This window comes from Manis javanica, chromosome 15, assembly GCF_040802235.1.
Source record: "Manis javanica isolate MJ-LG chromosome 15, MJ_LKY, whole genome shotgun sequence".
In the NCBI taxonomy this organism is placed as follows: domain Eukaryota; kingdom Metazoa; phylum Chordata; class Mammalia; order Pholidota; family Manidae; genus Manis; species Manis javanica.
In genome coordinates, this window is record NC_133170.1 from 63055736 (window position 1) to 63083050 (window position 27315).

The window sequence follows — 27315 nt, forward strand, 5'->3', positions numbered from 1 at the left end:
GATTTGTGCAGTAAACTATTCTTAAAAATGTCAAAGTGACAGCACTAATCAGTGTAGAAGGTATGTTTGTGACTTTATCTTAACTAGAGGGCTCTTGTTTGGTGAAAATTTCATTGCATTTCTTCCATAAATGGAGTATTATCTTTATCTTTATTTATTCCATAAAAAAACCTCTACTTTTGTCATGCTTTAGATTGCCCACTGCCCACTGTCACTTGGACAGATGACATCAAAGATGAGTTATTGAAAGAAAAGAAGATAATGTATTATATCTGTTGTAATTTATAATCCATAATTATGAAATCAGATATTTTATAATATGCAGATTTGCATGTTTTCTGATCCACACAGTCTAAATCTACAAAGCTCATTGCTAATAATTATTCACACTCTCCTCTTTGTTCTCCTTATATTTTATTCAAAACACTACAACATATCATCTGAATTGTGTCTGCCACTTTGATCACGTGCTTCTTGCAGACAGTTTCTGACTGGTTGTTTCTGCAATCCCAGCACAGGACCGGCACTTGTAAGAGCTCATTAAATATTTGTTGAATTGAATTACATTTGAAAAACTGTATTAAAAGTCTTGCACTAGCCTGCAGGGCCTTTAGCAGTAATTTTTGCTATTATCACGGCAGTGTGCTTGCATTTCATATGTGATAAATGTGTCAAGAGCTATCCCTCTACATGGAAATCAAATCTTTTATACAGTTCTTGTGTTCTGTTGGGTTTAGCTAAAGATAGTTTCTTCCTGCCCTTGGGGTTAAGGATGTCAGGATTAACCTCAGGAGCTGTTTCTCTGGAGGAAAGAGAAGTGAGCCAGCAATGTGACCATTTTGAATTGTTTGGGATCTGATTTAATGCTGATTTGGATGTTTGACATTTTGCTGGAAAGTCAGTAGAAAGGCCCAGAAATTTGAGAAAGATTTGATTGTCAATAGGTGAATCATAGCAGAATATAAAGAAAATTCAAGTCCAATGCTCCCAAACTCAAAACTTCTCCAAAGCATCTGCTGACCTTTCCAATCTCCTCTCAAGACCTTGGCTCCTTGGCTCCTGTGTTCCAGTAGCGTGGATCTTCTGTGGGTTCCGGGAAACACCAAGCAGTTCCCACCTCGAGATATTGTTGTTCTTCCCTTTGTCTAGAATGCTGTTTTCTTGGATCTTTGCATGGCTGGCTTTTCCTCGTATGTGAGGTCTAACTCAAGCACCACCTTTTTCTAAAGAGCCTTCCTACTCCATCCCAAAGAGACCCCAACCTGGTTACTCTCTCCCATTTTCCAGCTTTATTTTTGCCACGGAATTCATCACTCCCTGCAATCATCTTATTTCCCCTTTTATTATCAGTGGCCCTCATTAGAATGTCAGCTTCATTACAGGCAGGGACTGTATGAACTTAACTCATTTACCCTTAACTCATAAGCTAAGAACAGTGCTTAACATGTAAATACCTGCTAAATATTTGAGGGATTAATGCTCATTTGACTTTTGGATCCAGTAATCAGCTCATATGTTGTGGTACCTCAAGATAGAAAATAATAAAATAAGATTTGGTAAATCCTATCAAACTGGAGGTTCTCCAAGTCAGAGCCCCATTCCTTGTCCTATCTGTATGACTCATATTTATCATAATCACTCACCTCCAGTTTGGAGATTTCAAGAGAGCAGATTTCAGTTGTGGGATGAACCAGTGTGTTGGTGCCTTGGGTTGGCAGATGGGTGGTACATGGGCTCCTGCCCTGGACTTCTGGATTTCACATTTGGGATTTTCCCTTAAGGACTGGTCTGAAAGAAATTGTTAGCAAAAAAGAAGTGTATTATCAAGACCTTCAAACTCCCTGAAATTCATCTCTTTGGAATATATTCTTCCTTAAAATCTGAAACCTCAGGAGCCTTCATTCCATTAGGGAAGGTGAAGCAGATTAACATGAGCCACGGGCACAATTCAGTCAAACCGTCCCAAAGGTGTCTGAGGAGTGGGAGCTTGTCCATGGTTTTTTTCCCCATAATCTTATAGCCTGACTTTTGGTTCTACTTACCAGGGTTAGATCTTAGACATACTACAGTTTCTTTGGGCCTCAGTTTCTACATCTTCCTATACCTACGTTTGGTGGAACCAATTTTGAGATGCTAAAAATAAGCCCCTTACTTCTTTTGGCAAGGTTACTAGAGGATCAGATAAGATATGTGGGCAGAGGGTATGATGTGAGCCTGGGCCAATAACAGCCTCTTAATAAAGGCTTCCCAGCACAGTGGCATGAATGCCAGTAACTGGCCTTTTATATCCGAAGGATGCTGCTCATCAGCAGTGGTTCTCAATATGGGCTCCGGGAACCCCTGGGATTCCTAAGACTCTTTCATCATCATGAACATTAGCAGGAAGTTGTTAGTTGCATTCTCACATGTGTATATTGTGTACGGTGGGATTTTTCAGAGGTGGCATGATGTGTGATACTGCAACAGACTGAATGCAAAAACTGATGAGAGAATCCAGTTGTCTGCTAATTTCAGCCAGACATTAGAGATTTGCAAGAATGCAAAACTAGACCACTTTTCTCATGATTTTTTGTTTTGAAAAATTACTGTCTTATATAAAAATGTTATTTAAGTTAAATAATATGGGTTCATTATTGTTACATTTTAATGAGCTAATATATTTGTTTTAATTCTTGAAAATATTGGAAATAACTTTTTAAGCTTGAGTTCCACTGAGGCACCAGGAAATTCTTCATTATTTGAATGCTTTTTAGGGTTTCTATGGTGCATACCTCAGTTAAACTCATCTTCATATAGTTGTTTTTTTTCCCCCTTACCTAGAAAAGAAGGCAAATGGTCTCAATGGTCATGGTAATTGGGCAATGTCATTAATGTGTCAAGTCAATTCTGTGAGCTCTAGATGTTTCTTTCCAGGGTTCAGCCTGAAGTGGATAGAGAGGTAGACCAGTTTTCTGGGGTATCCATCCAAGGCTTCCTAACGCACCTTGTACTGCTAAGATGCTTTCCTTTTTATCTTGTCTAGCCTTACTGCTGCTTACCAGTATTCTGGTTTTAATTGGTCAACTTGTGCACAGTCATACTCACTAGACAGTTATAATTATGTGCTGGAGTGGTGGGAAAAAGGAGAAATTTGTGGCTTCACAATAGATGAAATTGAGCAGATATTCCCAGTGCTTCTTACAGCATAAGTTCAGTAACTCAATTTGGTGGCCTCATGTAAAAGACAAAAAAAGCCACAAGGAGTTAGACTCCCTTTTGCAGCAGGACTGGGTTGCACAGTTGATATCTGTATGATCAGATATAGCATTTCCATCACTGAGGTTAATAAGGCCCCTAATAGGATTTGCTCACTGTAGGAACCACAGACCAAGGTTTAGCATCAAGATTCTATTTGCTACTTGTATGCAAATTTCACATATAATGGCTATTCTGTTAGAAATTCTATTGCAATTAGAACACAATGTGTTATAGTGTCGGAGCTGAGGTGCAAAAGAAGACAGCCCACGTATACACATCCATATGAAAAATGCAAAGTATGTACACATGGATATGAAAGATACAATGCGTGTATATATGCATATGAAAATCCAGTTCATTCTGATTTCTATAAGAAAGATCTCAGATCTTAAATCTGTGATCACAGTGGTTGAGCTTGGTTAAAAGTACAGCAGTTGCTCAAAGGTTGGACAGTGGGAATGAGCTCTCAGTGGAGAGGACATATCGAAGCCTGTCTCACTGGATCTCTTAGAATGAAATTCCAATGTGTACCTTATCTGTGATGCCTCCAGTGGCTGTAAAAAGTGCTGTATGTGTCTGAAGGATGGGTATTTTGGGAGTTAAGGATAGCTGGTCGTAGGATAGAGAAACATTGTTCTTTGCTTTTTTATTCTAAAGAAAATGAACTGACGTGAGGAAATCAATAAGATCAGTATCTAGTATGTGGATGTCAATTAGTTACATAATTAAATAGTTACATAATTAGTGTAGTAGATGAAAGAGCAGCTCGTAGCTGCCTATCTTTGAAAGGAGAGCACTTCACGCTCCATATACACCGCTAGCAGCTTTTACATGCCATAGCCATAACTATTCATGGCCATGTTGGTGGAGGAAGAGAAAGTTAGAGGCTCACTTTTAGTGAGATCAGCACGTAAATTCAAGCACCTTCTATGTTTATTTCTTCCTCCTCTATAAGTTACTAGATTGTGAACTGCCTTAGAATTGGTTTTAGTGCTATCTGACCTTTTTAACTTCACATGGTGAAATCTCCGAGTATTAAAATATCTTAGCTAAACACACACTGCTAGCATCTGTTAGAAATACTTTCATTGCAAGTAACAGAAAGCTCATGTGCTTAAACCTACTTTGGATAGTTTTGGCCTACTGAGCAAACTGTCTGGATCTGGGCAGCTGCTGGCATCAGTTTAGTTTTTCAAAAGTATCAGGCTTGCAGTCTGTACTACTGGCTCTAACTTTCCCTCACAGTCACAGGATGGCTGCTGTAATCCCAAACATCACAGCATATTCAAGGCAGGAAGTAGTGTGGAAGGAGCCAACACTGGTGATGTTTGTCTCATTTACCAGGAAAAATAAAGCAGTCCCAGAAGCCCCCACAGGTACCTGCTTCTGTCTCATTGGTTTGGGCTGTTTCACACAGAGCACCTGGAAAAATGAGCATTTGCTTCTCCAGTTGCCTCCGGATAATTTAGCTATGTAACACAGCACCTGCCATACACTAGCGCGAAGGGCCAGAAGTACAGTGATGTTCAAGAAAAAGATGGTTCTTGGCGTTACAGAAATTTTAGGGTTTTGAGGGAAGCATATGTTAAAGAAGCAATTAAATGATGAAGTGTTTAATTACAGTTAAATATTAAGTGCACAGTGACAGCAAAGAGGGAGACCAGAATTATATGGGAGCAGAGGGGGCTTCTGCAAGGGAGTAACACTTGAGTTGAGTGTTAAAGACTAATGAAGAGAACAAAATGTCCATTTTCCAAAGAAGTGGACAGAAAGAACTATGGCCAGAGGAGTGATGTGGCCACAGCTCAGGGAAGGAGGAGCTTCCACTTCCCCCAGCACAGAACATCAGCATCATTTCCGAAACAGCCAGGTATCCATAGTATATACTTTGCTATTCAAAGTTATAAAGAGCCCTAAGGAAGAGTCATTACACACTGATGTTTAAATTGTCATTTTGGGGTATACTAACCACCTTCGTTAATTCTTCTCTTCTTCAGTGTTGATAACCACCAACGTTAGTTGTGCAAGAGATGACCTCCTGCTGGGTCTTCATTGGCCATAGCTTTGCTTGGGTCCCAGGAGTTCGCCACTGTCACTTTAGTTGACCTCAGGGAATCTTGGAAGGCATGAGAACCACACTGCTGTCAAGTCCCCCATTTATTTCTGACAGTTGCCTAGAGTTTGACCAATGAAAAACATCAAAGATGTTAAGTGGATCAGAGAAACCGCCTGTGGCTCTTTCCTACAGGACTAATTCATGAAAGATCAGCTCTCAGCAGGGGGCATTTTCTTACCCCCCCAACTCTTCCATTTTCATGTAATCTCATAACTTGAGGGGATCAAACAACAAATACATGGATACTGAATATCCTACAGAAAGAGAAATAGATTGTAGATGTACATAATAGGCATGTCCAAGAAGAGTGGGGTGATGGGCATTTTTTATGTACTTGTAGATATTTTATTTTTTGTACTGAATGCTATGAATACCAAGCCTTAACTGTTTTTTTCCTGAACAAATTTAAGAGTTTCCAGGAAAATCCTCCAGTCCAGAAATCTCTCTCCCACTGCTCTTTGGAGTATTTTGAATTTTACCACTAGAGGTTTATTTATTTGAGTCTTGGAGGTGTTTTGACCTTGACAAATCTTTTCTTCAGTATCAAAAAAGGCCTGGAGGAGTCATTTACATGTTTGTAAGTGGAGACTTGGACCCAGCCGCTGGTGTGTGAATTTGATTAGTTTATTCTTCACAGGAAAGCCAGGAAAGCTTTTCTTCAAAGTTAATGGGGTGCAAGGGGGAGTGGATGTTTGGTGTAAAGTCTACATACTCTCTGGCTGGCAGCCCCTTTTGTTTCTGTGCATACTGTACTGTGGCATTCTTTTGACATGTCTTATGAAAAAGAGTGTCCAGAGCCTTGTGGGCATTTATGGTTGGTCCACAGGCCTCTGGGAAGCAGGGCGTCAGGCACCTTCCCAGCCACACCTGCTGACCCTGTAACATTCATTGCTTCCCTCTCTCCAGGCAGTAGGGCTGTCTGCTTCCTCCTGGACCCTGGGTGGGCATCCCCTGGCCTACCACAGCCCCACAGCCTCTTCTACTCCCTCCACCCTGGGGACCCTTCCCTCTCTTCCCGTGAAGAGCAGGCCTTGCAGGCTCATCCACTTCTGCTCATTTCCATCACTAGGGGCCCCCGAAGCAGGAAACAATTTGGTTCCCAAAGCTTGGGTTACATAGAGAATCAATGCACATGGCCAAATGTTGGGCTCCCACTTTAAGGCTTGTAAAACAAAGCGATGCTTAGTTTTCAAAGGGGAGCCACTCCCTGCCACCTTCCCCACATCTCTCAGAGGAAGGAGGAGACATTAAGGCTTCCTTTCACCGGTACCACCCCGCATCTGATATTTCACCACCTTTTGAGACACAAAATGATTTCACACATACATTTTCCAATTAGCATAATGAAGACAGTCACGGGAGTAAAGACAGTGGCAGTGGAAATCCGCAATGAAGACCCATGGCAAGTCCCAGGAGAGAGAGAAAATAGCAGCGTTTAGACGACTGCTTTAAGTCCTGGCCTGCGTGGCCCACGGAGCAGGAAAGCACAGAAATCCTCAAGTGCCAGGAGGTGCCTGCAAGACTTGAGAGCAGGATAATGAATTGGTGTGCATTTGTGACATGATTCTCTGTGGAATAGGTAATGTGGTCCTCTTAGCACATCAGCATAGCTGCAGTCAGTCAGCTTCTCAGTGGCTGCATTACAGGTATGTGCTTCAGGGAATCTTTTATTCTTTGTGCCTTTTATACACAAATGTCCTAATTAGAATTAAGGTCGCCAAAGTTCCTTGAATTCTCATTTGTCAAAGAGAAGATTTTGATCACACTTTTCAAATTTATTATTATGATGATATTTTCCAGTACACAGCTGAAAATTGAAATGGAAAAACAAATGATTTATATGGTAAAGAAGAGATGTACATTTTTATGTGCAAAGCTCAGATGGCACCAGATATCGAGTAATTGGTAGTCATCCTGCAGCTAGAACTTTGGTTACTGGCTCTTCCCTAAGACTGGGAATATCTCAGGACTTCAGAATATTAAGTCAGATAAGCTTTGCCGTTGGAGTTAGCATCCTTTCTTCTCTGTCTTGAAAGTCATTCTTGCAGCTGGTGGGGTTGAATTCACCAGGAAGCAGAAAAGAAGCCACTGCTAGCAGCTTTGCCTCAAAGTAGTCAACAGAGAAAAGAAGTGGTCACTCTTGTTGTTAAAGCCATCTACAGAATCCTCTTGTCTTTCCCATTTTCTCTTTTATTGAGGACACGTCTTCTAGGGTCATCCAAAGTGTTCAGGCCACTGTGACACTTGGGACAAGGTCCTCTCCTGCTTTAAAACCATGGTGCATTCAGCTGGGGTTTGCTACTTCACTGCCATGTATTTGTTACAACTGTGGGCCTTTTCTTCTTCTCTAGACCGTAAACACTTTTGAACTCACAATGTTGGAAACTAAGTGATGCTTAATAAATTATGGAAGAAGTGAAAGAAGTGAACAGATGGATGGATGAATCGGGAATTGCATGATGGGCTGGAGTCTGCCTTTGCCAGTGGTGTGAACAGGGGAATTGCCCTTTTGGAAGACAGGAGCAGACTTCATCCAGAGCTGTCTTCTGCCTCCTTTTTAAGTTTCATTTCAAAGGGATGGCCAAGCAATCTGACGCTTCTTATTTCAAGATCTATATCCAGGTTGGCATCCATTACAGCTATTGTAAGAGATTGTGAGTTCACCACCTCACTTAAACTGTGGTCTTCTGAAAATCTCTATTTGCTGCTGAACACTTTCAAAACTCAGTTGAGAAACATACGGAAAAGAGCCCTTACTTCTGCAGCTTGCTTGCAAGTACACGAAATAGAACACCTCATAAACTATAGGGGAATTATTATTTCTTGAAATGAGAAGTCCCGAGGCAGGTCATCTCACAGTTGGTTAATTCTGCAGCACAGTAGTGTTACCCAGAGCTTTCTCTCTTTCATCCAATCACATCAGTAGGCTGACTTCCTCACGATCTCAAGATGGCTGCAGAGCCTCTGGACATCACAAGTGCAAACAGCTCCATCAGCAAAAGGGAACCTTGTCATGCATCTCATTTTTCCCATGGAGGAAGATCTTTCACAATATAAAAATTACCTTCAAGAAGAAACCACAATTCTATTTGGTCATCTTATTTCATAATTTGTTGCCTGGGTAATAATGTTGTAACTGATATTCGACATTCCTGCACAGAATACATACTTGTAAATTTAAAAAAAATACCTGTTTTATTGGACCATGTAACTGATTGAGTGGTAATGTTTTTAAAAGAAAGAAAAAAGCCAGTCGTGGTCATCATTTTGGTTTGTGAGGATGAATTCCTTATTCTCTTTAGGTGGGATAAGAGGTTACAGGAAGAAAAAAACAAAAGAAAACTTTAACCAAAGTCACATAAATATAAGAAATTCTTAATTTCAATATCCTTTCTTGTTTCCACTCCTTCTTCATATCACATATTTGAACCCACCTGGGCTTTAAGAAGCATATTTTTCTCCCCTTTTGAGTTGTATTTTATGCCTGGCTAATCATATGACTGTAAAAGCTGTTTCAAGATCTGAATAAACAATTGCCTCTTTTCATTGGCTGCCATTGCATTGTGGTATCAGGTGAGGTGTGAAATTCCAACTCACAGAGTGAATGTATCTGGCTGAAACCCCCTGGGTGTGAATCCTCATGAAGCATTGAACAAAAAGTTGCAACTGCTTGGTTTTACCAGCCTTGGGTATAATACAGTTTTAACAATCTGATGTGCAAAGTGCCTGAAATAATTTTCTTAAGTGTTGTAAGGGTGGGGATGTATGGGAATTCTCTGCATTTTCTGCTTAAAAAAAAAATCCGTAGACCTAAAATTTCTCTAAAAAATATAAACCCTATTAATTAAAAAAATGTTATAATGGAAGACTTTGATTGGTTTTATTGAAAAAAGACAGAAAAAGCTCTTAATCTGCAGTATATTTATTCACTCTCACTGTGAGGAAATGTGAATAATGACAGTACAAGCCAGGCAGTAAAGAATGGTGTTGCCAAAAGCTGCAGAAATTAGAGAAAACAAATAAGGTCCAGAATGTTCTGGCAGGCAACAGGGGCGGGGCCAGAGGCAGTGCAAGCCTCCTAGTCAACGGGTCACATGGAGAGCTGTGCCACCAGGTAGTATGGATGGGAGGTTGTTCCTTGAATGAGTTATGCTTGTGTGACTGGGAAGCAATTCTCAAAGGAAATAAACTTGATCTTCTTATGTGGCCAGGAAGCATCTACAGAGCCTGCCTTGACCTGGAAATTGGAAAAGAGACTGAGTGAAAAACTCTGTGGTCCACCCTGGAAAGAGAAGTTTGTGCTTCTTTATGGCATAGAAGAATAGCAGAACCCTAAAGATAGATTTTTAAAAGATCCCACCCACCTTGTTCTATTAAAATCCCAACTCAAGATACAATTAAGATCAAAGTCAAATTCTCCTGCAGGTGCTATCGATGCCTGGGAATCTAAAACCGATCTTTCAGGAGTTTTTATTTGTATAGATTTCTTAATCCAGGAAATATTCTAAGCAATTGAGCAGAAGCTAAGCTTGTTGATGAACTGGGGCCCATTGCTTATTGTGCAATTAAAGCACTGATCATGGAGACGGCTCTTCTGAGTGTGGAGGTGGTGGGGAGAGAGGGCTGGGAAGAGGGCTACTTTGAGGAGATTAGCTAGTCACGTACTGAGGTGGGCATAATTTTCAGGAACGATTACACCAGTATTAGCATTATTACCAGGAGGCCATGTGAAGATCCATGAGGTAGTACTCCACATGTAGAGTACTGATGCCGCCAAACTCATAGATTTCTCATGAAGTTCAAGCAAGTTATCTTGAGAAACCAATGCCGGGCACATGCAAAGTGCTTGATAAGTACTGGTTTTATTCTCCTCTGCATCAGAGCTCTCTCTCCACCCTTTATCCTTCCTCCCACCCAGCAGACATAGAGACATCTGTGCACAGGGTGCAGCACCAGCTCCTCCTGACATCCAGGTTTCTGTGACATTCAAAATAACCTCCCAGGAGGAGGATCATGCTTGGTCCGCCATCTGCAGGGTTTTCACTGGAGAGCTTTCCCATCCCTGGGGTGCAGATGTGTCCAGTTCTGTAATGCTGGGCTCTGCTCTGGCGGCTAAGCTCTGCAGGGCAGTCGTGTTGTACACACATGTAACATACTGAAGCTTAGTGTGTGAAAAGAGAGAGACTGCAATAATGATTTAAATGTAATGCGGATGATTCTACCCACTGCTGCACTCAGAGGCATCTGTTACCACATGGTGTAAGCCTGTAGGGGAAGCTCTTCTCCCGCTCAAGGCCCAGGCACCTCCTGTGTGTGTGTGTGTGTGTGTGTGTGTGTGTGCGCCTGGTGTCTATGGGTCTGTAAAAACACTTGCTACTGAACATTAGTCTTCAAAAGGAGTGTGGTACTTTCCTAGCAAAAGCTACATATTAGGTGCTTTATGTCTGGTTTAATTTAATTTAAAAATTATCAAAATTAATTTTTAATAATAGGTAATTTTTTTTTACCTTATGCACACTTGAGGACTAAACTTTCAACTCCATTCTACTCCATTCTACTACCTTTAGTGAGACTTTTAAAGAATTTAACATATTTTTAAAAATTCAGGAGGTGAGGCCATTTAACAGAAGCTGATAGGAACTGGAGCTTTAGGTTTCTGCTGGTGGGTAGTTCCTCAGTAGAAAACTTGACAAGGTGTTGTGCAGATAGGGGATAAGCCACCAAGCCCGACTTCGACAGGTGCAGCTCTTAAAGGGCCAGGAGGCAATGCAGAACCTGTACAGCTAAGAAACAAAGCAAAACTGGAAACAAACAGGAAAAAAACAGTAGCTGCTTCCAACCACGCAGTGGGTTCCTAGGGGTGCCTCCCACCATCTTAGAAGCAGAATGCCTTCCTCTAAGCAGAACGATTGTTTTTATTTTATTTTTTAAAATTATGAATTACTTCCAGCATGCTTAAATATGTTGAGGTTATTGTGCAAATGTCTATTTATGTAATGTATGGCTTTGATATTAATTAGCATTCTGCCATTCAGGCCTCAGAATTTTTTTTAAAAGAAAGAAAATGCTAGAGATACAGTCAACAGTAGCTCCCTTCACGTGAGGAAGTAAGTCCTGTATTGCCAGGAAAAGGGCCATTCTGGACCGGTGCTGGGAGCCCACCAGTGTTTTCGGACCCATCTGTGTTTGCTCCCCTTCTTGCGCACTAAGAGCTGGGGGTGGGCAGGAAGGCCATCTCCATGGCTGCTGGGGATGGAGACCAATTCACAGAGGCCACCACGCCAGGAGAATAAACCCTACTGTCTTCTGTCCTCACTGTTTTAATTTTATTTTCCCATGCTATTTTGACACCAGTCAGGACAGATGAGATAATAAAGTCCACATACATTTGGTTTAGGGGATTGTCACATGAACGAATGGCCTTGTATATGGGCCCTCCTTGCTTCCTTCTTCCCCGAAGGCTGAGATCCATTAGCTAAAAAGCCTGCTGGCACCAAAATCAAATTGTTATACATCCAATTGTGTTCAATTCAGCCCCAATAAACAGATTTTTAGCCATTTAGAGCCTGCCTGCTTTGCACAACTACCAGAACTGTCCTCAACATCTGCTGGCATCCATAAGGTTGCCCTGACACCATCCCAGTCTCCCCTGCCCCTGATGTCACCAGGAGCTCTCTGGCTCCAAGACTCCCCCTGTGACCCCTCCCTAGCAGTTGCACACCCTCCTCTCCTTGGGGGCAGCAGCCCCTGCACCACCCTCAGGAAGGTCACATGCCGTGTGGGGCTTCCCCTGAAGCAATCCTGTGCCAGCTGCCTGAATAAACTCATTGTGTGGGGCCACCACCTCACGCTTCAGTGTTTCACTTGATCAGCCCCCAAACCTGTGGAACTCATGACAGAGATGGATACCGAGTTTCAGAGCACAGGCTTACAGCCCCGACCTTTAGGACCAATTCAGGTCCTTCTGCTAGTGAGCTCATTCTTTGCCCGCCCTCCTCCTCCTCTGTCAATCAGGGGCTGCATGCCTACTTACTACTTCAAACGCCTCCAGGTAGTGAGGTGTGCTGGCTGGACAGGAGGGTGATTCAAGCCTGGGTAACCGGCATTGGTGACAGATCAGTCGCCTTCAGCACTTGCTGCCCCACCAGCACGGCTCTTGCCTCCAACAGCCAGGAGGCCACAGGAGTCCAGACACTCAGTTTCTGCTTGTCATCCCATTTGTTCTTCCAGTGTCTCACTGACCAAGAGCTGACCTACAAAATCCACCAAAACCCTGTTGTTTTTCTCATGGAACCCAACACACCATCCCTCCCCGGTACAATCCACCTCATTTGTGGACAAGACTGCTCCACTCCGCCCCATTTGCACTCCTCTCAGCCTGTACCCACAGGTCAATGGGGGAATAGCAGTTGCAAGTTGATTCCAGCGCTTCCTTAAAGAAGCTGTTTTGGGGTCACTGTTACCATTGGCACAAGGCTTGAAGGAAAGTCTTTCCTCTAGGGTCAAGCTACGGGTTGCTCACCTGTCAGCCATTCATCAGGAAAGAGCTGGACGATTACTGCATCTTGATCTCTCTCAGACGAACCTAATGTTACCTGTGGTTTGACCAGCTGTCCTAGTGCTAATGGTGAATAATGTTAACGTGAGTAAGCTGAGCCCCTTCTGATGTTAGGGGCTTCTAGGCTGGGGAGAAGTCCTAGGTGAGCTTTGAGCAGCTGCAAAGATGATGGAGGGCTTGGCCCATGTTTTCCTTGACAGGGTCCAGGATGTCAGATGTCTCCTTGGTAAAGGCATATGCCCCTTTGGCTTTTCAATAGGGGTAGATCAGAAGTTAGACGTGGTGATTGTACTGCCTTTGCTCCACGTTGATGTGACTCATTGAAATACCCTGAAACAGGCAACGGATTTGCCAGTATCAGGGGCTGAGTCACCTTTATATCCCTGATGTCTAGTACAGAGCACAGCACTCACAAGATACTCAGTTACCATTGCTAAGCTCACAACAGTCTGTGTTTCAGAATTAATGCAGTCTAAGTCTACACCCGCCGTCCTTTGTATTTTACGGCTTGCAGCACATGGGTGATTTTGCTGTTGCTCTAATATCTCCTTGTATAAAGCAGTCAATTGCCCTGAGCATGTCTCAGGATATATTGCTCGTTAAACTGAGCTCCAGACAAGACTGCAAGGGTATTAGCCCAGTGCTCTAAAGTCACGTTAAGCCTCAAGGGCATAGTGTCATTATTCATTTGCTAAATAACACAGACTCACAATGGCTTAATTACAGTATTTTGCTGCGAAAAAGAATTGTAGTGATTTCCACATCAGAGCATCCCATTAATGAGATTTGCTAACTGTTATTGGCAATATTCTGAAATGCCCTTTTGTTTTAAATCATTTTCTAAATTGCTAATGTCATTTGTGTGAGAGGAAAGTTCCCCAAACCTCTCAGGAGGTGGAATATTAGTGATTCGGAAAATCCTCACTGATAATTTCTTCCCTGGTGGCAGGACTTGATGGTGTGGGGGAAAAATGCATTTTGACATCTCTGTGTCTGCACATCGTCTACCTTCAAGTTATTACAAGCATCAAGACTCAAAAAGAGAAACAAAAAACAAAAAAATGCCCCACACAATCCAAATAAACAAGAAAAGAACCCAGATGTGAGAACTCTTTGACCGAGAGTCCATAAACTCAAGCACATTAACGGTCAAGGGTCATCCGTTTGTATCCCAGCTCTGCCACTAGTGACCTGTGTGGTCCTGGTCCAGGTACTAACATATCTGTGCCTGTCACATAACCAGGTTTGTTCACTGATTTGGAAACTATTTCCTGAGTGCTCCAGGCTCTCATCTGGGCCACAGGAATATGGCAGCAAGTGGGATTGGGCCAGGCTTCTGATTTCCAGGAGCTTGTGTTCTAGTTGAGAAGACAGCCAATAAACTTGTAACTGTACACCTGAGATTGTTCAAGCCAGGGGTTAATTTTATTAGGCTCATGAAATTGGACAATTTTATTGAGAACTACTTGGGAGCTCCTACTGCAAGGAGGGTGGCAGGGAATGTTTCTGAGGATGCTGACCAATTAGCAGCAATCGGAACAGTGAGAAGGAGCCAGCTTTGGAAATTTTGGAAGAATATTCCAGGAGGAGGGACTAACCAACACAGAGGAACCTGGGATAGGAGTTCATTGATCTCTTAAACTGACGTCAAGCAATACAACTCAATGATTTCTGCACAGGCATTTTAAAACAGCATCTCGTATTTTGGCCAGGTTGGTCGGTGACACCTAGGTTACCCATTTTTGTGGTATATCTTTCCTTGTCCTTACCTAGGCTTAGCTCTCCTCTTAACTGCTTCATCCTTAATTAAGTGTGCGTGCACTTGTGTGAGTGTGCATGTGCAGGTATTGTTGAGCCCCGTTTCCCAGACTCCATTTCCATCATCCTTATCTGGCGACACCCACCCCTCAAGTTACTCAGTGTGACCAGCCAAGTGATAATAGAAGAACAAGAAACATCTTCAATCAAACCTTCTTGTAGGTCCCCATTTCTTGCTTTCCTTCTGATAACTAGAGATTGCTAAGGAAATGGATGGGATAGAAAATGGATGGGATTTCAGGTGTACAATTTACCTATTATTTTTAGTCAGCTCTGAACATGGAAAGCACAGAACTTAGATTCTGGTCCCCATCATTTCAGATCCTGTTGCCAATTGAAGGGCACTTTCTGCTTATTTGTGCATGTTTGTGGAATAGCGCTGGCACCCCAGGGGCCCTCAACAGTTCAGTCCACTGGTTCGTCCAGTGCAAGAATGTGGAAGAGTGTGTGGGCATGGTGTGTACAAGTCAGACAGAGCTCTCCCCTCTCCTCCTGGCTGCCCATCCGCTAGCCTTCCAATCTTGGGCAGATTATTGGCTGATTGATTATTGGTTGACCCATTCATTTGTACATTCATACATGCATATCTTCACTCTTTGTGTCTACTCTCGGAGGTGAGGTCCTTCTAGTGTGTCTCATTTCTGCATATGAAAAGTGGGCATAATGTCAACCATAATAATACCTCAGAATAGAGTAACATAATTATATCCTCACTTTCTGTTCAGAACCTTGCATGCCATTCATTCCTCCCTTCAAATATCTTCTATGCAGAAATGCCCTGGGAAGGGGCCAGCAACCTATACCAATGGGCACGTGTTATAAAGTCACAAAGTAAGCCATTGCAACGTCGGTCGTTTGAGAGCAACATCTCTTTGCCCTTTGGCCTTCCTTCCTGTCACTTCTGTTCTCCTGTTGGGTGGTACTGAAGTGATAGTTCTGCAGAACCCAGTAAGGGGGATGTTAAGTGAAGCGTCCATTTGGCTTGGATTTAGTGGGATGGAGAGTTCTCACGCTCTGCATCATACAATAGAGCTATTAATGGCTGTCCTGGGATGGGAGGCTTCATTCATCCTCAGAGCCCCTAGTGTGGAGCATGTGAGAGAGAAAACAGCCTGCTCCTAGGTGCAGAGACTACTTCTGACAGATAAGGCTTCCATTTATGAACCAGGTGATTGTTAGGCAACAATACTACCCCCTCCCGGCCCCCAGTCCTATAGAAGGTGTGGGATAATGGGATCCTCCATGGGTGGTGGCTGTAGGATTTAAATGGGAGTAATGCACACCGAAGGATGGGCTCCTGACCTTCATCCTCAGTGCCCTTGTCTCCCTGCTCCTTTTCTGACCACCCTTCTCAAAATCCTGCCCTGTCCCATGACTTTCTAGCCACTTGCATGTTAGTTCTTCACAGCACTGATCACTTCAGACCTGCAGATGCCCCTGTGCTTAGGTTCCATCTTACTCCCCAGTCAAGCAGTCTCCCTGAGAGCAGAGGCTGATGTCTGCCCAGCGTGGTCTCCGCAGTTGAGAACGATGCTCGGACCAGAGGCAGAGCTCAGGAAACATTTGTTGAAGGGACAACCCTCCCCAGTGAACGTTTACCCTTTGCTGTGGGTATTGCTTCTCTTTCTTGTTATTTGTTTTGTGATGAAACCAAGGCAGGTGTGCAGAGATGAGGTAGGTTATTTCATGAAAACCAGTAATTAAACTTAATAAAGTCAAATTTCTGATAAATGGATTTATTAACAACTTCCATGAAAATGAATGAGGTTAATCACTCCAACTTAAAAAGGGCAGTTTAAGGGACTATGATCTAACACATTTGCATTAATTTACTTCTGCTTTGTGAATTAAGAGCATAAAGCAATGAGCTGGATAATCCCTTGACAGACCAATAAATGAGAACCGGATTTTTAAAATGGAAGATTGATATAATTAGAAAGCTATTAACTTTTTCTTCCACTCCAGCATCATGGGATAAGTAAGCCATGGGGGACCTGTCCTTCAAAATAATTAAGTTTCCCAATAAGCTTTTTGGTTGAAGAATGATCTGATTTAATCATATTGTTAAGCTGAAGTTTATAACCATGATTATTTGGAGGCCTGATCCCTGGATTTTTTCCTCCCTGTAATTTTGGGAGCTTCAAAGCATCTGTGGCTCACTCAGTGCTGAGCAGGTGCCTCCGCCTATGGAGAGTTTTCTGATCTGCGCAACACTCCGAAGAGGGAGGTGTTACTTTCGCTCCTGTTCACAGGTGGGGAAATGGTGGCACTGAAAATGGGAGGTAGCGGTCACCCTGGGGCTTGAGTCCGCGTTCTTCTGTATTCCCTGCACCGGCCAATGCTTACATGGCAGGAAGACAGAGGATGAATATTTGACTAAACCTCAGGCTGCAGAGGCCAGAATCCTTGCAGGGGCTGAATGGATGGTGGCCCTTGACCTTCTAGATGAATTCTTCAGGCCACGTTCTAGGATTCTGAGAACAGACCCATTGAGACCACTGACTCAAGCACCCCTGAGTGTTTTTGGTCCTGCCTGAAGCTCTTCTTAGGAAGACTTTCCCATGTCTCCTGTGCTGGCTCACCCCAAAGATAAGCTGGGCAGGGAGCTGCTGACATGTAACAGCGAGCACCTCAGATGACAGCGATAGCACATTGTGCTAGTTTCCAGAATAGGTGGGCCCAGGGACCCAAGGAATGTTTTAAGACTCTCTCTCTCTCTCTTTCTCTCTCTCTCTCTCTGAGCTCTGCTCTCTTCTGTGTGTTGGCTTCCTTTTTAAGGCAGTTTCTCCCCTAAGTTGAAAGACATAGCCCCAAGCACCTGCGGGGTGTCTCCCACCAGCATAGCATCCAGGGGAGAGAACATGCAAACGCTTGTAGCAAGCAGCCTGAGGGACGTCACTTTACGTTTGACAGCCAGGGAAGGCCAGGCCTCGTCTGGCACTGACGTGTGTAGGAGGCCAGCAGTGCCATCCTCGGCCACCAGGACAAATTCAGAATCTTTTATAATTGTTCCTAATTATATAAGATGTTCTCTTTTCTAGCATAAAGCACCATCCCATCATTATTTAAGCCAATAGATATTTATTTCAGCCTGATAAGCGTCAGTCACTAATGGATATGAGTTTACAACATTAGGAAACCTTCTGCTTGTTTAATGTTTTCAAAATATCCTGCTGTGCTTTTTCTTCTGTCATCCAGAGGCTCTTTGATGTAGATGGATGCGGTGTGTTAATTTCCCACTTGGCAGTAACAAATTATCACAAATTTAGGGGCTTAAAGCAACATAAATGTATTATCTTACAGTTTTGTGGCATCCAAAGTGCGTCTTACTGGCCTGAGGTAGAGGTGTTGGCAGGGCTGTATTCCTCTGGAGGCTCCAGGCGAGCCCCTTCCTCCCTCTGCACCTGCTGGAGGCTGAACGCGCTCATATCTCCCTCCCTCTTCAAAGCCAGCACTGTGGGTCTAGTCCTCAGCACACTGCATCCTGCTAGCTCCCCAGGATTATCCAGGATGATCTCCCCATCTCGAGGTCATCTGATTAGGAACTTAATTCCACCTGCTACTGTCCTGCTCTTACGTAATGAATATGTAATCTTGCATATCCATGGGTGCAGGGATCGTGCTGAGGATGTTTAGGGGGGCCACTGTTCTGTCTGCCAGAGAGGGACAGGAACGTTATGTGATCCGCCGCAGGAATCTCACAAGCCCTGCTGTCCTCCACTATATGTTTCCTTCAAAATCACGAGATTTTTTGGTTTCATTTCATGTCATTTTTTAATAGAAATATTCCAACAGTGACTGTTTAATCAAACAGCTGTTTGGAGGTTGAGGGATTTGTACAAAACTAAAAGACACCTTCTTTCTTTCATTTCCATCCTGGAACTGTGTGTTAGTGTGCTGGTATCAGGAATTCACTATCATCTTTACCATGCCTTAAAACTGTGAGCTTTATTTTAATGTGTGCTGCCCGTAAGACTTTCTGTGTAGTCAGTGAAGCCGAATTTGCTCTGAGAAACATTTTTCAGCGGTAGTTAGCAGACAAGACAAGGATGGTTTCACAAGTCCCCAGCATTAAAAAACAATTTATTTCATCTTTCATTCACCACTTCTGGAAGGCATTCACAGGTTAAAAATCCCCATTTGTTGGCTAGAGCTGGGGGCACCCCAGGCAGAGTTAGGCTCCTGTGTAATGGATTGTATAAATGGATCTAAATGCTGATTTCATTGTTTCTCCTCTGTTTTCTAGATATGAACTACTGCACTGTGGCTTTTGAAGCTGTATCTTAAGAGCATCTTTAATTGTTATGAGAGTTCAGAGAACAAGAGGTGGCAGAGAAATTGTAAACAAGAGACCCTAGTTAACACCATTTTGAAAATGAGCTGTTGGGGGTGGGGGTCTTATTTGGGAGGATTAGGTCCTTCTCTGGATTTACTGTTTATAACACAGATAAACAAAGTGACTTGTATCCTTTGACAACTTTTCAGTTTACATTTTTCTTTGGGTCTTTTTTTGCTTTTGACACCGTTAGCCTACCCTTAGGATTGTAGCCAGTTTCTCTAACTTGCTCCTTTCCATGGAAATGAATTAGAGGGGAAGACACATTGACACATTCTTGTCCAGCATACATAAAACTGAATGCAAGACCCTCCTCTCCCAGCCAGCTGTCAGCCTGAATATTTTCCTTGCAGTTCTGGCTAGAATGTAAAAACTACAGTTTGTAGCTGGCTGATTCCAGTGTGGCTGTGCCATGTTACATATTTTGATGGTCTCCCTACTTAGAGGTGACGTTGAATGACACCAACACGTCCGTCTGTGGGTGACAACAAGTCTGTCAGTTCTCCTGTCCCCTCCCCTGGTTCTTTGGAACTTGGGGAACGTTTTCCCTGGGAGGCAATTGCAGCATCCACTTTTGATACTAAGAGCGCACTGGGCTCTGAAGCCCCTGGTCATGAGCAGACGTGGTGTTTGTCCTGTACAGGACTGAATGTGAACATCCGAGAGCAGTGAAGCCTTTCACATGTATAATCACAAGAGCTGTCATGAAATCTCTCAGCTGAGCCTTCTGATATCCTACCCTTAACCAGTTCGGGGGACATGAGTATATGTCCACCTGCATGCCCGCAGGTAGCGTTCAGATGCCTTTCTGCCGACAGGAAGCAGGAAGATGATTTCATCATAATTGTTTCTGCATTTCTGCCTCAAAGCAGAATTATAATTCAGACATTCTACTCCCCTTGCCCTCTGGGGTGGTAAGATCTGCAGATGACAGTTATCAGATAAGCAGTAGCTCTTATGTCACATTTGAAAAGCCTACCTAAGTAGACGTGCATTATTTAACTCTGCCCTCAAACCAGAGTGTAATGATACCTGCCTTTGTGCCTTACTTTGGGTAGAAATCATCTGAACTCTGACAGCTGGGAATGTGCTACGAGTGGCTTCATACACTAGCTCCTGGAATGCTCCACTGTTGAATCTAAGTCTGCTTGACCCACCTTGTAATCATATGTGCAGCTGGTTACATATGTGGAAATACGTACCCACCTGGGAAAAATACTGCCCTGTGTACTTTTCAGAGACTTGGCTCATGTGTATAATCCATTTAATCCTCACGGCCACCTATGGAGATTGGCATTACCCTTATTCCCATTTTACAGGAGTGAAAACTGAAACTTAACAAGTTAAGTAACTTTTTCAAGGCCACACAGGGCTGGAGGGGGGAGGGGGGATTCAAATCCAAGTCTGACTCCAAAGCTCATGCTTGTTGCCAACCCTGTTTGCTTCCTCTGAGGAGGTGAGATTCTCCAGGACAGAGGAGACTGGGCCAGCCCACCCTCTGCTATAAACAATGAGAAAAATAAATCACAGAGGTATTAGGAGATGTAAATTAAAACCCACATTGTCCCCATTACAAGACCACCGCACATCTATTAGGATGCCTAAAATGAACAGCCTGACCACAGCGAGGGTTGGCCCACATGCAGAGGCCCCAGCATTCTCCAAGGCTGCTGGTGGGAATTCAAATTGGCACAACCACTCTGTAAAACCATTTGGTGTTCTCTTAAAATTTGGAGACCTACTGAAATCCCATAATCTTAAGGACCCTATTGTACTTTGGAAAGGATCTATGTAAAAATGTTTTTACTATCTTCACATAGTCCCCATTACAAGATCAGAGAAGAAAACCAAAACCCAGAAATTCACACAAGAAAGTAAGAGAAGAGAGTCATGTTCAAAGACATTTGTGGGAAGACAACACCACCAAGAGAGTGTGAACGTGCCCACAGGGTGTATTTATGGTTTTTTCTTAAAAGCTACCCTAGTAGCTCAGAGTATCCATGGGTCTCTGCAGGTTAACCTGTATCCAGGGGGTAGTTTCTAGCCCACTGGTCCCTACCTCTGTACATGAAATTCAGAGGGGGATCAGTCATAAGACCTGCATCAATTTTGCAAAAGCTTCCAAGCATAATTAGTGCATCATGCCGGAGTGACAGAGGAGCTGCAGCAGAGTCTAAAAGAAATTAAGCCACCATCAGAAGTCTCTCTCTTCCTCTTGAGCCCAGAGTTCATCAAAAGATAGAAGGTGAGTTTGAAGAGATGAATTCACACTTATTCTGCCAGATAGTGGGTGCTTCTAATTAGCTGTCTAAAAGGCACAGAACTATATTGGAGAATACCTCATGACACTGACAAACATTTAAACAGAACCTGGAGGGGATGACATGACAAAAGATGAAAGGAGGCAGCTGCCAGCACTGCGTCTTAACGGGCCAAATAACAGTTTGATGTGTGTGCCAAAGAAAATGATCCTGTCCCCAGTTCTGGGTCAGGAGGAGGGGAGAGTGAGGCAGAGATGGAAGAGTCCAGTACTCAAATGTAAGTGACCACCTGGCCACTTCTGTTTAAAAACATTATTGCTCCTCCTTAATTGGCACCTTTTTCTTGTAACTTCCTGGCAGTATGACTTACTGGTTTAACTGCCATTCCAAGAGGCACCTTTAGAGGTTTCCTTTCAGCAGAACAGTTTGCCTAAGAGAACACCTCCTCATTTTAGCAAATGAAAGCAGCTCTGCTTTAAAATTGGGTTTAGTTTGTCGATCAGATGCTCTGTCTCCAGAGTTTGATTAGAGGCACACTGAGAAAGCCAGGCCATCATTAAAAGCAGGGCACTGGCATGAGGTCAAGGAACTGTTTCCTCTGAGGTTCTGGGGCTAAATGTACTTTTCGCTTTATTATTGCACTTTTGGATTTCACAAGTGAGTCCAGTGTGCTGCCAACCAGTTCCATGCTTCATTTACCCAAGTTATGACTGGGTTCTGTTCTTCTCAAGGTGACAGTCCCTTTCTAGATCAGAGTCAAAACTCTATTTACACCAGTAAGTACAGACACTAGTCTGCATAGCACACAAAAGCAAAATTCATTCCATCCACTTTAAAAAGAAACAAATTAAAATCCGAAGTACCTGGTTAATTATGTTTGAATTTTACCAAATACATCAATCATTGATCAGAATTAACTGAAACTCTTTCAGTTTAAGTTTCCCAAAGCTAAATAAAATTTATTTCAGGAAGAAATACATTAAGATCTGGAAAAAAAAAATTTCCCCCTATTTTACTGAGAAAAAGAAGGAAATAAATAATCATCTCCCTAAGCTCAATAATTCCGCTGAATTCTCTCTCATAAAGCCAGAGGGTGGGTCAAGTGAGATGGGGAGACTGCACCTACTTTACAACAGCTGTATCACTTAGCTATCTTATTGGCTCCTTGATCTTGGAAAACCTTTACAAGTTAGGATGGGATTGCTTTTGAGTTTGAAACTTTTTATAATTTGTTCAAGCAACTCTATGTGAAAGTAAAATGCATAGTGTTCTAAAAGGCGGGATATGAATTTGAGCTTGATTTGAAACATGGTGGAAGGTAAACTGTGCAGCCAGGGAAGACAGTATCATTTGCACGGGGTGAATGAGAATGTGGCTCCAGCAGGGCTGCTAGTACCTCAGAGTGAGAGTCATGTTTCTGGGGCCCCATCCAAGTGGTCAGGCATCTCCTCTGCAGCCCTGCACACTGCACACATGGCTGTTCTCACCCAGACTTGGGTGATGAGAAAGACTGGTTTTATGATGTTCCGCACGAATTATGTCTCACGAATTTGCCCAAGTCTCAACATGACATAGGAGATTAGAGTAAATTTTTAGATTCCTTCCCACAGAGTTATATGTGTGAGAAAGTCAGGCTTTAAATGGCAGTGGTTCCTAGAAGACAGATGTTCCAACACGTATTCACCCTGCTGTATTTAGCTATCTACTTTATTGCTACTTTAAAAAGTATTTTCCTTCATTCTTTTGCATGACACATCATGATTTTTTTTTCTCTTCTTTTTACACCTTTTGTTATCATTTTCTTCCCCCAAATATTAACTAAAACACAATATGTGCTGATAGATGACAATGTGACATTAGCAACTGGCACCAACATAAATGCTGGCACTAAATTTGCAACAATTTTGTATCCCCAGGTGAGGCAGCAACCTTGCGGGAAGCTTTATCAGTGTCTCCAGCGATGTGAAGCCTGCGAGTGGCTCTGACCAATGGAACTTCCTGCAGTGATGGCCCTGTTGGCTATCTGTGCTGTTCAGCAAGGTGGGTACCAGACGGGCAAGCTTGGCACTTGTGTTTTAGCAAGGGGGCACTTAACTCATAATCATCTGGCCCAGCGCCCCCCACCCCAACACCTACCCCAGTTTTAGGCTGGCCTAGTATATTGATCTCCATTTTAAGGTGAAGTCTTATTACCATCATGAAGCAGCATGAAAGACCTCAGATCCAATGCCCATACCCTTTACATGGTGTCCAGGAGTGGGGGAAAAGCTGACGCTGCCTGTGTGTGACTGGGCTGAGAGCTGGGATGCAGGAGAGCGGGTGCGTGTGACCCCCAAGAGCCACAGCCTCCTTCATGCTGCCTGCTGGGAACAGCTTTTCTCGCTGTGGCCCCAATGCTAACAATTCTGTGATATGCTGAGCAGAATGTTTCTATCTCTCCTGAAAGAGGATGCTCTTGCCTGCAAGTGAGACACATCACTTCTGCTCATAAAGTGGTCAGAGAAGTAGTCACAGAGTGCACCTAGCATTAGGGGCCTGGAATCCACTCCTGTCAGCTGCTGAGATGGTGGAGAGCTGGAGATACCTGGGGAAGGGCACTGTGACTGTCACAGCTACTGTTAACTAACGTCTGCCTTATCTTGTCTTTGCTTGCTCCTTGTGTCCTTCCACTAAAATACAGGGAGCAGGGGACACCCTTGTCTTGTCTGCCATGTTTACCCTGTGCCTAGAACAGAGCCTGGCACACAGTGGTTGATTGATACTGACTGTGTGTCAGTTGGATATGTGTCTGTCCGAGACACGTGTATATGCAGGTCTGGCACTGGTGACTCTGTCTTCAGTGTCTTGTTTCATCTCGGGAACATGGAGCTGCTGTTTCTAGCACAGTCCAAAATTCAACCATCATGCCTCTTTAATACGATAACACCTAGTCCATGTTCTGATTCTGCATTCAAAGAGCATATTCTCCAGACGCTAATCCCTTCATTAGGGCAAGTCAGTCAGCCTAGGCCAGAGAGAAGACACGTTTTTGCTCTGGGGACTCAACAGTTTTCAAAGACACTAGCTCCCTGTGCTCTGACCTTGAGTGTGCAGAGCTGAAGTAGAAATGGACTATTTTTGGACCTATGGGGCCTGAGAGCAAACCCCCAGGAGGCTGGCTTTGTTTTCCTGTGCACTTTTGACCCTCCCGTGTGGTGACAGGTCGGGGTAAAGTGGGGGCATGTTCATACTGGCAAAGGTCATTCTCCCCAGCAGCCATCAAAGGGTCCCCGGCTGCTCATTAGTGTGGCCTGGGTGGAGTCAGGTCAGCTGGGCCATCAGAAGGGATGTCACCTTTCATTCTGGGGCCATTAGTGGTCTTCATCCTCCAGGCCCTGGCCTGGCACCGACTCCCACCCAGATTTTGTCATTACCTGGAATCCTTGATCTGTCTGAAAAAGCAGTACTGATGCTATCTCTGAAAAGCACCTTTACTAGCTTGTTGATAGGTTCCAGAACATTCTTTTCCCCTCTTCTGAAATCCAGACCGCTGCCCACATAATGGACCTGGAGGCCATTGCTTCTCAGAAGCCACTTTAGTTTTCATGCCCCATAGCGGGACCCATGAACAAGTGCTAAGGGACAAAAGAGCAACAAACCCTTTTGACCACCGTTCGCCGTCACCTTATACGTGCCTTGCACTCATAAGTACTCTGAACCAATAAACTTCTCAATCAAACTATTGCCAGTGAGTATATGGGTGCAATTCCACAGGGAATATTTCAGGAGCGCTTAAATGGAGCTAGTCAGCAAAGAAGTAAGTGGAGTTCCACCCACACGGTTCTTAACTGCATGCTTCCATCAAATTACTTGAGAATAACTACCCTGGGCCAGTGGTTTGCAGCTGGGGGCATTTGTCCCCAGGAGGACACTGGGCAATGCGTGGATACACGGTTGGTTGTTACACTGGGACATTACTGGCATCTAGAGGGTAGAAGCCAGGGAAGCTGCTGAACATGCTATGGTACCCAGCACAGCTCTGTAACAAAAAACAATCGTTCATCTGTCATGTTGGAGTGCCCAGGTTGAGAAACCTGAACCTCTAAGTGCAAGTTTGAGGCTTTTGTAATTAACACAATGAGCCCAGCAGGAGATGTGACTGGATTATTAGATTTTCACTATTGGAGACAGAGTATTTCATCTCTTCTGAAGGAGAGCTCATCCCTGAGGACTATTTACACACTATGGGTTTACAAGGTTCAGCAAATACCTTTCTGTTGAGTTTCTGTGCAGATAAGAAGTGTTGGCGAGACCCCAGGTTAATTGAACATTATACGAATTCCAATTTGATTTCTGACTCAAAGGGCATTCTGAATGCCGCTCCACTTGTGGGCTAATTGTAACTCCCTCACCAAATCCTCAAGTTTCCGGGGGCTGGAGGCACTATTTAAGTTTGTCTTTCAAAGGCCAGTGTCCTGGCACTTCAAGGTTGCCCGGGGCATGTCCTTTCCTTAAAGTCCAGTTTTTAGAAGTTCACCTGTCCTCTTTCTCTTATTTATGTATATGCATGCAAGCATGTCTGTGTGCATGCTCATCAGGCATGCATGAACGCATGAAGCACACATGCATATGTATTTGTGATATGTAATTTTTGTCTTACATTTAATTGCTTTCTTTGCTCTAGTGGTATTTGAACCATCACTGGTGATTTCAGATATTTCCAAGGTGCTGTGAGCTCTAGTTTCCTTGGAGGAAGCTGACTGTGCTGTCCCTTGTGATAGCCCATGGGAAAGGCTACTTTCACTGTCTTTACCAGAGCTGATCCAATTGCAACAAGACCTGCTTTCAAAACATTAACATCCCATTGTTTGCCTCACTGGTGGACATAGTTCTAAGTCATTTTCTCTCAGTTGGGATGATGTTTCCCATATAGTTATTGAGAGTAACAAATACTGGTTGAGTCCTGATTGCCTCACCACACTGTGGGGGATTTGGCAGTGAACTTGAACTAGTCTTTACTTTCAAGAAGTTGAACACACAGACTCAGGTCTCAGTGTATCCAAACTCACATGCTAGAGAGTAAGTTGATTTAAGGATGGGGCCTAGGTATCACATCCTCTGTGCTGGAGTGGGTGCTCTGTAGATGCTTAATAAGTGCTCCGGGAGAAGCATGGATGGATACCAGTTATGGGCAGAGACCAAACCTCAAACTTGGGTACTTATGATTTCAGCATCCTGGCTTTGTCTTTGTAAATTGGATGAAGGAGTTTCTGCCTCTGCTGAAGGACAGTGGGAATACTGTTTGCCAAGAGCCTGAAGATGTGGGACGATGACTGTCCCAAGGCAAGGACAGGGGTGTGAGCAGGGGTGGGGTCAGAGCAGGGACTAGAATCTGAGATGATGGGAACATGAAAGGATCACACGCTGAAGTGACTTCGCTCTTTGTTCACAGCAGAGCCATCCATCCACCCATGCATTCATTCACTCTTTCATTATTGTTGCATCTTGTATGGGACACCTGCTATGTGCAGCCACTGTTGGAGGAACAGACAAATCTCTGCACTAATAAAATTTTGCACCTGGAGGGGTATGGAAGAAAAATGGTAAGTAAGTAAAAAATATATGTTAGATGTTAAGTTCCCTGAAAAAAAAAAAGAGTAAAGCAAAGGGGTGGGGATAAGAAGTCCCAGCCTGGGCCTGGAGGATTTGGGGGAAGCATGTCACTTAGAAGGACTCCTTGGAGTAAAGAGCTCCTCAGATACATAATGTGCAAACATTTTCTCCTATCCTGTGGCTCGTAGTGGTAGGCCTTCATGCATGTTTCCTGGGTGTAACTACCTAGGGGTTACTGATGGCCTGATGGGAGCTGCAGGAATGACCTCCACGATTCTTGGACCTTCTGGCTCTATCTCCCTGCCCACTGCAGTGAGTACACCAAAGTGACTGCTGTGAGGTGTCCTTGGTCCTCTCTCTGGGGTTTGAACTCTGTGTCTGCATCTGCAGCCAGCCC